Source organism: Geotrypetes seraphini, chromosome 19 (genome assembly GCF_902459505.1).
Source record: "Geotrypetes seraphini chromosome 19, aGeoSer1.1, whole genome shotgun sequence".
Taxonomy (NCBI): domain Eukaryota; kingdom Metazoa; phylum Chordata; class Amphibia; order Gymnophiona; family Dermophiidae; genus Geotrypetes; species Geotrypetes seraphini.
Window position 1 is genome coordinate 27,291,302 of NC_047102.1, and position 16,358 is coordinate 27,307,659.

At 40.8% G+C, this 16,358-nt stretch overlaps 1 protein-coding gene across 8 annotated transcripts in view; it reads left to right on the plus strand.

Annotated features, from left to right (window-relative positions):
* Window positions 1–16,358, plus strand: part of SOX6 (SRY-box transcription factor 6) — a 945,693-nt gene that overhangs the window by 54,345 nt on the left and 874,990 nt on the right. For 4 of the 8 annotated variants that reach the window (XM_033928339.1, XM_033928338.1, XM_033928336.1 and 1 more), the window contains exon 2: window positions 8,910–9,046. The exons of 3 other annotated variants lie outside the window; for them this stretch is intronic. The gene's annotated coding sequence lies outside the window, so the exon portion shown is untranslated. Of the gene's footprint in view, window positions 1–5,758; window positions 5,820–8,909; window positions 9,047–16,358 lie in introns of those variants that run through there. One more of the 8 variants, XM_033928337.1, reaches the window with a different exon arrangement.

A 16,358-nucleotide genomic window follows, 5' to 3' on the forward strand; every position in this document is an offset into this window, starting at 1 on the left:
GTTCCTACAGGTCTGGTATATCTGAGGATCAATGAATATGGAGGTTAGAGAATGACACAGTGACAGAATTCATCACCGTTCCCATCCCCATGCCATTCTTTAAGGAGAGAGGGAAGAATCCGAGTATGAATGGGCTTAGCCACTGTCACTCAAGCATTGCATTAAAGAACACTGGTGTAGAAGGACTTAGGTTGAGATAGAAACTAAAGAATGACACGGGATGGTTCCCCCGCAGTTATCCACGGGGACGGGAACGGTGATAAATTCTGTTACCATGTCATTCTCTAATGTAGAAGGAGACTATTCTCTACCTATGCTAGCAGCTACAGGTTCAACTTTAGCCTACTGCTTAGGGCAGGGGTGTCCAATGTCGGTCCTCGAGGGCCGCAGTCCAGTCGGATTTTCAGGATTTCCCCAATGAATATACATGAGGTCTATTTGCATGCACTGCTTTCATTGTATGCTAATAGATCTCATGCATATTCATTGGGGAAATCCAGAAAACCCGACTGGATTGCGGCCCTCGAGGACTGACATTGGACACCCCTGGCTTAGGGGGAACATGCTTTGCCAGGACGGCTGAAGATTGCCATATTCCTTGCTATCTTCCCCGTAGATAGCTTTTATGACACTCTGGGAGCCACAATGGGCATAAGCCATCTCTCTCTACATGATTTGGTTTGAGCCAATAAATATATATAGCTTACTCTGAGAAGAAACAGTAGGCACATCAAACTATGACAGATATTACCTGTTGTCGCAGTTTTCATCAGTTTTTGGAGTAATTGAATGCAGTGATCAGCCACAAGACCTTTCACACAATCACCATGCAGGTGGTCAGCAGTGACACAGGTCTCATTATTTAGGTATGTCCAAGCTTCCTTAGCTGCAGTCATAATGTCTGCTTTCTGGTGCAGTCAGGCATATATGACTTCTTTGACAGAGGCCTGATAATTGGGGAGGGGGGATGGCCTTTACACACTCTCTTATACATTCTCCATTCTAACACTCCTCTATCCACAGAATTTTGCCTGACCTCTGCCTACCAGCATCTCGCACCACCATAGCCACACTTGCTGCCTCTTCTTCTGCTTTCTCCCCACAGATGAAAGGGGCTATTCCCAAAACACATAACTTAGGATTCTTATGGACAAACACCAGAGTGAAGCCGAGGACTGATAGCACGTAACTCATAGACAGAGACAGTCAGTGTGAGAACTTTTGGCTTATAAGTACTCGTACATATAAGTATTGCTGTACTAGAACAGAATGAAGGTCAATCAAGTCCAATATCCTTTTTCTAATGGGGGCCAATCAAGCTTACAATACCAGATAGAATCCCAAAAGAGTAAATAGATTCTAGGAATAAGCAGTGGATTTTGTCTATCTCTATAAAAACCTGTTTAAGATACACTTTAGGTGCCTGGACAGATCTGGAGGAGAGCTTCTTTTCCTCCCCTTCAGTGTGAGTGACATTTTCTTGGGCTGACCGTGACCTCAAGACAGCCTTTTCCTGAGCATCTTCAGCCATAGCACCTAGCAAATGATAGGTAAGAAGAGGAAGAAACTCTCTTACTGGTGGAACATGGATATAACACTATAACTACCAAAGTATAGGAAAAGAGGCCAACAATATATGTAACAACCTGGCAAGTCTGGTCTCTTGTAAAAGTGACCCTATATAAGAAAGGAAAATAATCTCAGCAACCCTACAGACTATCCAACTGGATAATAGTCTGTTTCAACAGGGTTCCATTGTCTTTCATTGATCCTCAAAAACCTGATTTGTAGACACTTCTAACAGGTAAATGCATGGTAATTTACATCTACATTTGCATGGGCAGCTGTGGGCTTTGCACAATAGGGATGGTGGTAGCAGCCTTTCAATTCACATACTGCATTGAAAGAGAATCGCATCTGAAGCCACATTAACCTAGGAAGAAGAATCCATGCAAAGTCAGTAAAGATGAATGGTCCATGTCTTAATTTGTGCTGGTAAGCCCTGGAGTGTCAGGAAGGGTGGAAGAGATAGAAGGAGGTTAAGACCATCGAGCAGAGGGAGAGGAAGGAGGAAAAAAGAGCGATGGAAAGATTAAGGAGGATGAAGAAGAGTGAGCAAGGGACCAAGAAAGCGGATGATGCCTCTGAGCAGGGAGCCAGGAAGGAAGATGTTAATGATGAGAGGAGAGCGCAGGGAAGGAGTGTGGGCGGGGGCGGCCACAAAGGAGAATGGGACAACTGGAGAAAACAGTGAGCATTGAGGGTAGGGGGGCGTATGTCATTTTATGAAGTCATTTTTAGGTGTATATGTCCTTAAAAATTCCAGCTGGTTTTGAAGTAAGCATATTCACATGGCAATTAAATGCATAATGGCTGTTATAGAATCCTAGTTTAAATTGGAATTTATGCACCAGCATTTATGTACAAATGCTTTTGATATGTTTAGATGCCAGGTATAAATGCACATGTCTAAATGGAGCACCTTGAGCATATAACTAATAGTATTCCATAAAGTGCCTGCTATAACAGTCGGAATGTCCCTCCTGAATGCTCCCTGTGTAGTTACATGCTAGATCAGGGGTGTCCAACCTGCGGCCCCGTGAAGTATTTTGTGCGGCCCCGGTCGAGGGCGATGCAGTGTTTTCCTCTGTTTACCATCTTTCCGGCTCCCTCCTCTGTCTTGCCGCAGCATTTGCGCGTTTGTGCGGCCCCCAGAAACATTTTTTTTCAGCCAATACGGCCCAGGGAAGCCAGAAGGTTGGACACCCCTGCGCTAGGCAATTTACACATGCACTTTGTGGAATAGGAGGCAAACCACAGAGAGGCTCTTCAGATCTGCACTGGCAGCGATGCAAAAGAAACGGATCCCAGATGGACTGCTCAAACAAAATCTCTAGCATTATACCTCTGAGGCAGCCCAAGAGTGGATGAAACGTGGAGCACACCAGGTGATTGTTTTAATAAAGAGATTTTGCTTTGGAGCAGCCCATCTGGAATCTGTTGCTTTTGCATCTTTGTAGAACAGGGTCATAATTCATTCAGTAACTTCAAATTGCATGGTCTTACAGACAAACGTGATTAACCCTAAATTTTGCCAATTAGTGTTTTTTTTAAATCTAGTGCATCAAGATATTAGTATTGACTTACGGAGAAGTGGACTAAGTTAAAAGGCAATGAATTTCATAGATTTTTTTTGCATGTGATTGAACAGGATATCTCCATCGGCCACATGAATAACTAGGCCAGCCACTTCAAGTGTGAAAAATGGATTAGCCCATAAGGCCATCTAATTAGTGTCAATTAAGGCCAATGTTTGATAGTTATTGGCAATTAAGCACCGTTTAAAGTTCAATTAAAGAATCAAGTTTATTTATTTTTAAAATTTCTATATCGTCTTAAGTCCTAGGCAGTTTACAATATATCCACCTGCATAATACTTGAAAGCTGTACATAAAAGAGACAAAAAAAAAATCAGATCTCTTTCTTGGAACTCCTCTAAACCCAATTCCGCCAGATCCACCCAAAACCTGAAACTTTCCTTTCCCTCTCTAAAAGGCGTTTCACTTGTAGGAAAACTAGGTTCCTCCCTCCCTTTCAGACTCACTCAGCTCTGGAACAACCTTACCTCCCCTCTTAGGAATCTGAGCTCCCTCCAACTCTTCCGTAAACATCTGAAAACCTGGTTAGTCTCAAAAATGTAACTCTTCCTCCCTCTCTGATTTTTCTAGTCCTCTAAATTTCCTCTTCATCCTTCCCTCCACTGGAGTTCCTTTCTACCCTAACTCTTGTTAACCGTGTCGAGCTTTACGAATGTAGAGATGATGCGGTATACAAACCTAAGGTTTAGATTAGATTAGATTAGAATGTAAATTCACAGTTAATCTTCGATCAGGACAAGTCAGACCCTATAAAAAAGCATTGAGGAGCAATTATGTTTTGAGGAGTTTTCTAAAAGTTCCTCTTGTCAGCACATTTCCTTAACTGTCCTACCAGCGAATTCCATAATTTCACCCCAGCACAACAAAAGGTAATTGCACTAGTTTCTACATATTTTGGATTGACATAGGCCTTTAACAGAGCAGAATTTTCAGAGTGCAACGATCTGTTATATAAGTGGTACTGTTTTCTAACTCCACATCCAGTTGTCCATGTAATTGTTCATGCTATTTGCAGAACTAGAGGGATAAGTAAGTGTCTGTGAAACTATATAAAATATCACCTACTTAGGCTCCTCTTAAATTTGGCATCCCTTATAAAATTACCCTCACGGACAGAAGTGCATAGCTACAGCTAGGAAATCCAGGATCCTCCCCAAGAACCATTTCATACTGCTTGTATAGGCCTGTATGTCAACCCTAAGAACACTTCCATTCTTGGCCAATAACAAAAACGAACCTCTTTAAAACCACAATCTGCTCATTTGATACATAGATGCTTCTTTTTAACCTCTTTGTCAACCTTGAAACATAGATCTTGAAGGAAAGCACCCTCTTCGGTACTTTTTAAGTCCAGCTAATCAAGGTGAGCTGAGATTTTACACAAGGCAGCTCCATGAAGGTGTGCGTGAATGGCACACTTTCACACTTGAGAAAGGAAGAAATTCAAAGAACACATTAAAAAAAAAAAAAAAAGGATACCAAGCAGCTATATGAAGTACAGCCATAGCACAATTCAAATATTGTGTGAATGAAGGTGCTCTTGGTGGGGAGGAGAAAAGTCTATTATGATATCCCTAAGAAGACTAAAATTCAACCTCAGGCATCAGAGAGGTAGAGGCACGAGTTGCTAAGTAGAATGTTGTGTTTGTAAGGGTGTGTTTTTTTCTTTCATTTAACTATTTTGGGTATCTTTCTTTTTTTTTCTCTCTCTCTCTAAATATCACATTCCAACTGAGAATAATAAGGATCGTTATACAGGGTGTAAATGGTGCATTGAGTGCCGTGGTCAGGCTCTAACACACCTGCCTTGTTGCCGGCGGAAAGCAATGAATGAGGCATTTTATTAAAACCAGCACTGTGCTTCTAATCAAAGGTCACTGGTTAACTTCTCACTTTTCAGTCTCAGATTTGTCTGGGTGTTTGATCAGGGGGCTGCAATGAAATTATTATGACAAAGGCTTTGTACTAGGCGGTATCTGTCTGCCGGAACTTGAAAGTCTTTGCCACAGTGATGATGACAGCATGTGAACGCTAAAAGAATGTGCAAAAAATGTTATGTCTTAAAGAAACCTTTAGGAAGGATCATCTTCTTTTTGTGCCTCATTTGAAATCATTTCAGTTGCCATTAAGATACCAGTGAAAAGCTGTGTCTTTGATTAATGGAGGCATTTTTTTCATAGTGTATGCTTTTTGACAATCATTGCAACACTTTCTACTCTCACTCCCTGCGTACGGCAAGTTGATTAACATGCAAGATATGCGGTGATTGAAGTCAGTCTGCCTTTTATAGTACAGTTGTCTCCATATAATGAGCTTCCCTTTAATGTTGAAAAAAAAACCCCTGTTGTTACTTTCTAAAAGGGGTTGTTTGTGAATCTCATTAAATTTAATTCCATCTTCAAACAATTTCAGCATTGTTCGTTTTAGTACAATTTAAAATGCTTTCTGGTGCTAAAGGTCATTTTTTTTTTTTTTTTTTTTTTTCAAGCTGGGCACTGTTGATTCCAACAATGGAGACTGGAGTCAATTTTGAAACTGGAAATTTGTTACTGATCGGAGGAAGCTCCAATTGTAGTGGAAGCATGTTTGGCCAGTTGGCTCCTTTCACCTGCTGAAGGAAGATGGGAAGAAACCAAGTGCTTGTTTGCTGAGCTCTGCCCGGTAAATCCTTGAGAATGTTCTTTAGAATCAACCACACAATCTCGTATTAGATTCTTTTGTCAGTGTAGGTATCTTTTCTTGACCCCACCTAAACAGTTACCCAAAGGCATGTTTTAATGTTATTTTCTATCTTGGCAGCTTTGATTTAGAGGGGAGTGAAGGACAACCTAATTCAAATTGTCTTGTGACTGATGGGCTAACTAGTAGCAATTTAGGTTCAGTAAATGCATCCACTAGAGATTTTTCATGAATTTCATGGAATTTCAACTTCTTAATGTTTTTGGTATTTCCCAAAAATTCTGTTTGGAAATGTGGATTTTTAGAAGGGAAACTTTAGCCTGCCAGAGTTCCTGGTTTTAACACTTTAGAATTTCTACTTGTTGCATTGGGTTGTTCATAAAAACATAGAAACATGATGGTAGATAAAGGTCAAATGGCCCATCTGCAGTAGCCATTATCTCTTTCTCTCTCCGAGAGATCCCAAGTGCCTATCCCAGGCTCTCTTGAATTCAGATATAGTCTCTGTCTCCACCACCTCTTTCAGGAGACTGCTCACACATCTACCATCCTTTCTGTAAAAAGTATTATCCTTAGATTACTCCGGAGCCTATCACCTCTTAACTTCATCCTATACCCTCTCATTGCAGAGTTTCCTTTCAAATGAAAGAGACTAGACTCATGCACATTTACATTTAAACGTCTCTATCTTATCTCCCCTCTCCCGCCTTTCCTCCAACGTATACAGTATATGGAAGTTCTTTTTTTTTTTGTATCAGTCAAGGAACCAATCTGATGCAATGTCCCTGTATGAAAATAATTTATTCTAAATACATTAGGTAATAATACTGGTCAGAAGAGAAGGCATTTATGAGCCTTGAGCATAGAAGCTGTGGAATCTCTCTCCTTGGTTGTAGGATTCAAATTCTGTTAATTAAAATGCCTGAAATGATCAGTCTTCTTTCTAGATCTTTTTTTTTTGTCCTAATACATAGAGGTGCACAAATATAATTTATACACTTTTAAATAAATACTGTAGACTTTGTATCATGGAATCATTCCTTGTTTTTAAAAACAAATTCTCTGAGTTTATTCTTTCACTGTCTATAAGTAGATATGCTTATCAGTGTGGTGCCTTAACCTGGTCCAGATAAGGATCAGTGCAACGGTATAATGATTAACTTGTATTTATAATGGTGGGAGTGACTAAGTAGAAAGAACTTTCAAAACTTTAAACACTAGTCTCATCTCAGGAATGAAATATAAATCAGAAGAAAAAGGGGAAGAATTTTAATGGCTTGGTTTACCTCCCAACCACACTGTCAAAAAATGGCTGCTCTTGCTGCTTTGAATTCAACATGATAAGATTTGCAGTTGACTACAGTTGACACCGTCATCCCCATGGTTGTTTTCAACATGTCCAGCCATCTGATTGCAGGTCGCCCTCTTTGCCTGATTCCTTCAATCTTCCCAAACATAATGTCCTTCTCCAATGATATTTCTCTTCTGATAGTGTGACCAAAATATGACAGTTGTAACTTCATCACTTGGGCTTTGAGTGATGTGGCTGGTTTGATCTCTTTCAGAATTGATTTGTTAGTTCTTCTGGTGGTCCACAGCATGCATAAAATCCTTCTCCAGCACCAAAGCTCAAATGAGTTAATCTTCTTTGTCTTGTTTCCTTAGTATCCAGCTTTTGCATCCATAATTGTCCACTGAGAAAATGAGTGTGTGGACATGTCTGATCTTCGTTTAAAGTGTTATTTCCTTACCTTTGAATACTTTGTCAAGAGCCTTTATTGAAAAGTGACCCAGTGCTATTCTTGGAGTATTTTGAAGTATTTTTCAATGCTAGTTGCTTCTTTGTTTATGAAAGGGCCTAGGAGACTGAAATCCTTTACAACTTCTATTCTATTGCCTTCAAGCCTTCTATTGATCTTCATCTTGTTAATGTTCAATTCTAATCCCATGTTATAACTTTTGGCTTTGACTTTACTCAGTAGATGTAACATGTCGTCTTTGTTGCTGGTGATGAGTGTTGTATCATCTACATAGCACATGTTGTTTACCGTTCGGCTACCAACTTTGAAACCAACGTTTTTTTTTCTTCTTCCAAATTTGCTTTTCTGAAGATGGCTTCACCATAAAGGTTGTAATGTGCCACACTTTCACAAAAAATGTATTAATGTCATAAATAAGTGTAGGCAGTGCTGCTTTAGTTCAAGGGGGTGTATGTTTCACAAAACGGAGGAACAAGCCTCAGGCAAATACCCTCCCACCACCACAATGGTGGAAAAAGGTGGTTGGGTGGTAATCTTCATTGGCAGAAAACCTCCATTGCACTCCCTGTTAAATAAACTATAAGTTGAAAGTTTTTCATCTATCGATTGCATAGACAGCCCTGCTTATAGTTTATTTAACAGGGAGTGCAATGGAGGTTTTCTGCCAATGAAGATTACCACCCAACCACCTTTTTCCACCATTGTGGTGGTGGGAGGGTATTTGCCTGAGGCTTTTTCCTCTGTTTTGTGAAACATACACCCCCTTGAACTAAAGCAGCACTGCCTACACTTATTTATGACATTAATACATTTTTTGTGAAAGTGTGGCACATTACATTATTGATATTTCACATATCCGAGTTTCTTTCACCATAAAGGTTGAACAGGTAAGGTGACAAGATGCATCCTTTGCCTGACGCCATGTTTTATTGGAAACCAATCAGTGTTGCCATATTCTGTTCTCACTGCAGCTTCTTGATTTTAATAGAGCTTCTTTATAAGCTGAGTTATGTGTTTGGGTATTCCCATTTATGTTAGAGTTCTCCATAGTTTATCATGATCCACACAGTCAAAAGGTTTGCTGTAGTCGATGAAGCAAAAGTATAGGGGCTTTTGGTATTCTTTGCTTTTCTCCAATATCCATCTAACATTGGCAGTAATGTCTCTTGTTCCTTGCCCTTTTCTGAAACCAGCCTGAACTTCGGGTAGTTCTGGCTCATTGTATGATTGTAGTCTTCATTGTATTTTCAGCAATATTTTGCAATTGGTTTGTAGTTGTTACAGTCCTTGGTGTCACTTTTCTTTTGTATAGATATGAACAGTGATCTTCTTCAATCAGTTGGCCAAGTTTTTTCCTTACAAATCTGTTGACACAGTCCAGTGAGGGCTATGATAGCACCTTCTGCGCCTTTGATTACCGTAATTCAATTGGAATACCATCAATACCAGGTGACTTGTTTTTCGATAAAGTTTTAATTGCTGCTATGACATCTTCTTTTAAAATAACTGGTGGTTCTTCAACCTCAGTTTCCTGTTCAATTTCCACAATGTTATCCTCATTGCCTTTTTTGTATAGATTTTCCATATCTTTTTAATGCGTTCTGGATCATTAAATATAATTCCATTAGTATCTTTAAGCAATTGAGGCTGGCGTTTTGGCCTCAATTTCTTAACCTCCTGATATGCTAATCTGGTTTTTCCATTTACATTTTCCAATTCAATTTTCTGACAAAATATCCTTTAAATATCATTCTTTGTCTTGCAGAACTTAACACTCAGCTCATTTGTGATTTTCTTTTTTTTTTCCTCTTTACTGGAAAGTTTTTACCATATCCTTCGGCAATGAATTCCAGAGCTTAACGTTTAGTAGAAAGAAAAACAATATTATCCCAGGACAAACATGAAACATATTATCAAATGTGGGTGACATCATCCATAGAGCCTGGTATAGACAGTGGAAAGAGTGTGCCATCACTTTAAATTTTTTTTAAAGTCTTGAGGCTGCCTGTGCCATGCGTGCGCTGGACCTTCCCACCCAACATTGGCTCACGGGACCATCAGTTTTCTGCGGAGCTGAAAGCACTTTTTACTTGGAATTTCTCCAAGTGTGCTGAAAAACATTGATTTTCTGCCTTATTTTTATTGTCTGTCTTCATAGTTTTTCAGTTTCTTTCCTTATTTCTTCCCAGTTTGATTATTTTTCATATTGCTTGAATTTTGTTTTTGGGCCTTTGGAGCCTGTTTTCAGGCTGTAAGCATAGGCCGTTCTACAGCATATGGTTTAATCTTACTCCCTGGACAACCGAGTCCTTTGACCTCATGTCAGTGGTCTTTCCATCGATTTACCAAACCGCCAAGTGGTTTTAAACAGTACACTCGGTGTAGCAGGACCATCTTGGCCGCTGATCCCCACAGTTGGTGCCTTCAGTGTCTTGGCCCTGCCCATCACCCCAAGTCCTGCAGTATTGCTGGTCTTGCAGTCCTTTACATCCTATTGCATGCTTTTCTGCTTTGTAGGAGGATGTGTACAATCGAGGAGGAAGGGGCCATAGGACTGGCAGCACTGTATATGCTGCAAGTCTCCATGGCTTATTCAGTTCTTGTGGTCAGTTCAGCTGCATGTGTGTTTCCCTCAGCTTGTCCCTACAGTATTTGTATGTGTGGGGGAGGGGTAATGTACCACCAAAATTATATACAGGATGAGAAAGAACATATATTCATTTCAAAAAATACCTTTCTCAAATGTCATTTCAATTTTCTTAGTCCAAGTTATCCAGAGGTGTAAATCCACTATGAATAGCTCCTGAACTTAAATCCTTTTTAGTTACTATCAAAGGGGCTGAGCCTCAGATCCCCGTGTGTTGTATGTGTTTTACAATCACACTAGAAAGGGAATTAACCTCACTGTCTCATGCCCTGTTGTTAATCAAAAACACTTATAGTTCTTAAAAAAGGGACTTAATTTTTAGATCCCGGGCAGGGTTTGTTGAAAATAGGCAGTGAAAGTCGTTGTTGCTTAATCTTTCCTGCTGTCTCTGCTAGTCCCTTCGCCAACATTAAGCTAGCTGTCCGTTTTGCCCTCAGGCTGCGTCAGGGCTGTGGACCAGTATAATGTTGCAGCTCTATAATTCACAAGCTCACCACGGCAGAGATCCCATGCTCCTCCCAAACTATGCCCATAGACATGGAAGTGTCCTGTAAAGCACAGGAGGTAATGGCCACAAGGAAAACAGTCTTGAGCGTTGGATCCATCAAGGTTGCTTCCTTCAGGGACACATATGGAGCCTGACTGAGGCTTTGGGAAAACCACATTAACGGTTCCATGACGGAAATAGGTGTTTTACTAAAGACCTGAGCTGCAGTGCCTCCTTTAGGAATCTGGCTATATCTGGATGAGATGCCAATGAAGCTCTAAGATTGATGTAGATGTTGAACAAACTCTGACCTTGTCCAAGGGGAGGTAATTTCTATTGCTTTCAGCACCCCCAATAATTTTGAAAAGTTGGCTTCTGTGCTGGAAAGAAATGAGCTAGACGCAAAACTGAGACTTTTCAGGATTTGGAAGTGTAAAAAGCTGAAAGTTTTTGCCATATGTAGCTACTGTTAAAAAGTAGTAAACTGAGCTGAATCCGGGTTATTTTAGCTCCTGAAACAATAAAATGCTTCTCTGCAAATGAGACTGACCTTTGTAAAGCATATAAAACATGCAATTGGCATTGGGAATTTGCTTTCAACGTTTTCTTTTTCCTGTTAGACTTTCTTCTTAAAATGTCAGCTACAAACCATTTATTTTTCCATTTTGATTTGGACCAGTATGCTTTATGCTTCCTAGGGACACCACAAAAGCATTCTGCCATTAAAGCTCTGTGTTTCCTTTATAATTTGTCAAAAAGTACAAATTTATTTTGGTCCAAAAAGGACATAGTGAAGTGTTGTATGTTTTATTCAGTTGTTCTTTCTGATATACCATCCATTGTTAAAGTGTAAAGGGGAAGGAGAGGAACAAAGTGTGGGTGAGAAATTGGTTAAATCAATTTATCAGAAAACTTACGCAGATTTCCTTGGAATTTTTTTTTTTTTTAAACATATATAATGTGTTAGGTTTGATCAAGTCTCAATTTTCCAGAATAGGATTTTTCGTGATCTATTTATTTACATGCCTCTTCTGCTAATTTAGGGTGGTGAACATTGCTAATTACGTACATTGGGGCAAAAGGTTCATGATATTTTCCAGAGTAAGAAGTATGCCCAGCATCTGAGAAGAAATGACCCTGAAATTAACATAGTACCACCTTTTAATGTAGTGGCAGATAATGTAGAAGCTGTTGACATCTTTGAAGATGTTATTAATGGCTTTCCTTGTTGTCAGTGAATCTTGTGGTAATGTAGTTTAATACTGATACAGCCCTCCTGCCCTTTTCCCATCCTCTCGCCTGGATTAATATAAAATGGCACATTTGTAGTGGTGGTGGGGAATTCTATAGATCAGGGGTAGGGAACTCCGGTCCTCGAGAGCCGTATTCCAGTCGGGTTTTCAGGATTTCCCCAATGGATATGCATTGAAAGCAGTGCATGCAAATAGATCTCATGTATCATGTATTCATTGGGGAAATCCTGAAAACCCGACTGGAATACGGCTCTCTTGGACCGGAGTTCCCTACCCCTGCTATAGATGATGCTCAAACATGGGTGTTGTAAAAATTGAGCGCTAAGCGCAGAACGAGGGATCCCTCCTTCACCCTAGCCCAGCCATGGGCAACTCCGGTCTTCGAGAGTCAGAATCCAATTGGGTTTTCAGGATTTCCCCAATGACTATGCATGAGATATATTTGTATGCACTGCTTTCAATGCATAGTCATTGGGGAAATCCTGGAAACCCAATTGGATTCCGGCCCTCGAGGACCGGAGTTGCCCATGTCTGCCCTAGCCCCTGTTCCTTATCACTAGCAGCGTGGTCTCTTTCACCGATCCAGTAAATGCTTCCTGCTGTACTTTGCATTCTCTGGAACCCGTCACCTGTCCACTGGGACTACCTTCTCCACCTCTCTAAATCTGGTCTAAAAACTATTTATCCTATTCAAAGTGGGATTACAGAATAGTGGCCTAAACCTGAACTTTTAAGAAGCGACATCCCCGTCTCCCTTTCGCTATTCCCTATCCCTCTACCCCTCCTTTTTATTTACACATTGTAATTAAAACTTTCCTATCTCCTAGTACCTTTCGTCTCTAATAAGTCTTAATTTGTCATAGTCTGTTTTATCCTCCTCTTATTTTATTTCAACTAAATTTTTAATATTGTAAACCGTCCAGATACGTGTGATGGTTGGTATATCAAGCCATAAATAAACTTGAAACTGTTGTGCCTAAGTGTATTCATGGGCGTAAAACAGAAGACAATTCCACTGCAGGGCAAAAAGCAAACAAACACAGCGGAGGAGACAAAGGCACTGAATAGTCTTTGGTGTTCAAATAGAGAGAGAGATTAAAACAAATTTCATTCTTGGCTCGCTTGACTTGACACCTGTTTTGGCCACTAGGCCTGCATCAGGAGTCTGTGATATAATTTTTACAATGCATGGATAGTCCATTAAACAACACCAATAGTCAGTGGCAGGAAAGCTCTCCAGGGAATATTTATTTTAATTATTTAAAAGATTTATTTACCACCTAAAATCAAGGCAGTTTGCAGAACAACTTCCAGGGATCTCAAAGTCCCCCCTTGAGGGCCGCAATCCATTCGGGTTTTCAGGATTTCCCCAATGAATATGCATTAAAAGCAGTGCATGCACACAGATCTCATGCATATTCATTGGGGAAATCCTGAAAACCCGACTGGATTGCGGCCCTCAAGGAGGGACTTTGAGATCCCTGACTTACACAATCAATTCTAACGATACAACATATGCACATAAACTATCTTGCATCTTTCATTACCAACATGCTCATTTTGTTCACATAAATGCATTGTTGGGGGAGGTCCGGGATGATGTGGGGGAGGTCCGGGAATATCGGGGACGGATCTAGGGCTCTGCGGCTCAGCTGATGGGGATTCGTCTGCCGCAATCAGCTGATGGGAAGCCTACAGGTTTTTAGGGGTTTTTTTTCACTCTTTGGGTGGTGGGAAGGGGTCGTGACCACTGGGGGAGTAAGGAAGGGTCATTCTTTAAAGCCTACAGTGGTCTTCTTGTCAGTTTAGACACTTTTGTGGAACTTAGACGCAGCTCAAACAGATCTAACCGCCAGCGTCTAACTCCCTCTTCTACGAAACCGCACTAGCGCTTTTTAGCACAGAGAGCCGTGATGAATGGCCCGTGCTGCTCCAGACGCTCACTGAGTTCCTATGAGCGTCGGGAGCAGTGCGGGCCATTCAGCCCGGTGGTTTCGTAGAAGAGGGGGTAAGTTCCCTCTAGGAAAGTTTTGATTGTGGCTAGGGTATGTCCAGGTTGAAGCCGTCTGATTCCCGCCCATTACACACCTCCCAACATGCCCCTTTGATCTCTGGATGCACAGCAGCTTAGAAGTGCCGCTGCATGTCCAGAAATTTGGTTTTGATTATTGGCACTTGACGTCCCTGCTGTTAGAATGTCCACGTGCCGACTTAGGGGTCCTTTTACTGAGCTAAAATGGCTGGCGTGCCTTAGTAAAAGGACCCCTTAGTCTGTTGTTGGATGTTTTAAATTTTTGATTGAGCCCCTTAGGCACCTTCTTAGTGTCTAATGCAATTATATGCATAGCTGCATAATGTTTAGAGCAGGGGTGTCCAATCTGCAGCCCGAGGGCCGCATGCGGCCCCGTGAAGTATTTTAGAAACATAGAAACATAGAACATGACGGCAGAAAAGGGCCACGGCCCATCTAGTCTGCCCACACTAAAGGCCCACCCCCTAACTATCTCCATGAAGAGATCCCACATGCCAATCCCATCTTTTCTTAAAATTTGGCACGCTGCTTGCCTCAATTACCTGTTGTGGAAGATTATTCCAGCGATCAACCACCCTTTCGGTGAAGAAATATTTTCTGGTGTCGCCATGAAATTTTCCACCCCTGATTTTCAACGGATGCCCTCTTGTTGCTGTGGGTCCTTTAACAAGTGTGGCCCCGGTCGAGGACGATGCAGTGTTTTCCTCTGCTGCCCCCTAGTGTTTACCGTCTTGCCGGCTACCTCCTCTTGTCTTGCTGCAGAGCCCCAGAAACATGTTTTTTCGACCAATGCGGCCCACTGAAGCCAAAAGGTTGGACACCCCTGGTTTAGAGGAAGCTTCTTTGAGCATTAAGCCAGAAGGTTGTTCCAACTTAACAAGAATGTTTTTGAAGTTAAATTGTCAGGTTTCCCAATATTTAGGTGTGTGCTCCTGAATGTTTTGTTGGCAGGTTTTAATATTTTAGTTTAGTTTTATTTTTTGTGTATATTTTCTTTGTAAGTCGCTTAGTATTAGATGAGGTATAAATAAATTAGTAAAAATAATAATTAGCGCGTGCTAATCGTTTGCACGTGCTAAATCAATTAGCAAGCGCTAAATCGGTTAATGCGCCTTAGTAAAAAGACCCCTAAGTGGTGTGTAAGTGTCATGTTATAGAATTCCCCTTTTAGATTGTAAACCCTCGGGGGGACAGAAAATACTTATTGTACCTGAATGTAATTTGCCACGCTACAACTGAAAAAGGAATGAACGAAATCCAAAATTCTTCCCTCTCCCCCGTCTGAAGTACCCGCCATCAAAAAATATACCAAAGAATTTCTAGCGTAATTACTGGCCATTTTGCGATGTCAAAATCAAAACAAAATATTCTTCAAACTATGAGACTAAATAATTATCTGGCATATTTCAAAAAAGGTTAGATAGTTGGTAGCAAAGAGAAAAGGCCTCAGACGATATGTCCGTGAATCAGCCCCCCGGACAAGGATCGGATTCCTCACGGATTGGATCCCATCCGTGCCCTTAGTGAATCTAGCCCTTAGTTATTTTACATAGGATGAGTGAGTGTTATGTGATTGTATTCAAATTTTATGTAAATATTTAGGGATTAGCGCGTCGGACATTCCATCACACGCTAACCCCCCACGGCAGCCTAAAATCCTACCGCCTCGTCAATGGAGGCGTTGGGTACTAGCATGTTGTTGCTATTTAATGCGTATTATGTTTTGGCTGTGAACCACAGAGAAATTATGATCAGTGGTATAGAAGCGTTTTTAACTATATTAATAACAAGCTTGTACAGTAACTCAAGTGTTAAATGCTTAACGCGCTGTAGTAAAAAGGCCCTTTATTAAACATTATTAGCAAAAACACAGGCTGCTGCATCCAACTGTGTTCTTTTGGAACCACAGGCAGTAATGTATGTGGTTTGTGCCTATGGGTGGAGAGAGATGTTGTTGCCATGATATATTTTTATTACCCGCTTCTGTTTTTATTAAGGATAATGAAAACCTTGTGGCTGGCCCCGTGAACAAAACAAATGTAACCTTTCATGCGACCCACCTGTTGTGCTTTCATGAACGATAATAGTAACCTTATGTTAGGGGGATCTGGAGAATAACAGAAGTGTCAGCACTGCAGAAGGAACAAAAAACATTTATATCTGTTGCTTTAGCTCGTGCTTATGCAAATGTTATTTACCCCTGCCCCGGGAATCGGAGAGAGAATATACACAGCATATCTGGTGAAAGGCAAAAAAAAAGCATCTTTCATGTAAAAAATAACTTGCAAAAACATTTGAGAAATCTAGGGGTCCTTTTACTAAGCTGTGGTAAGCACTAGTGT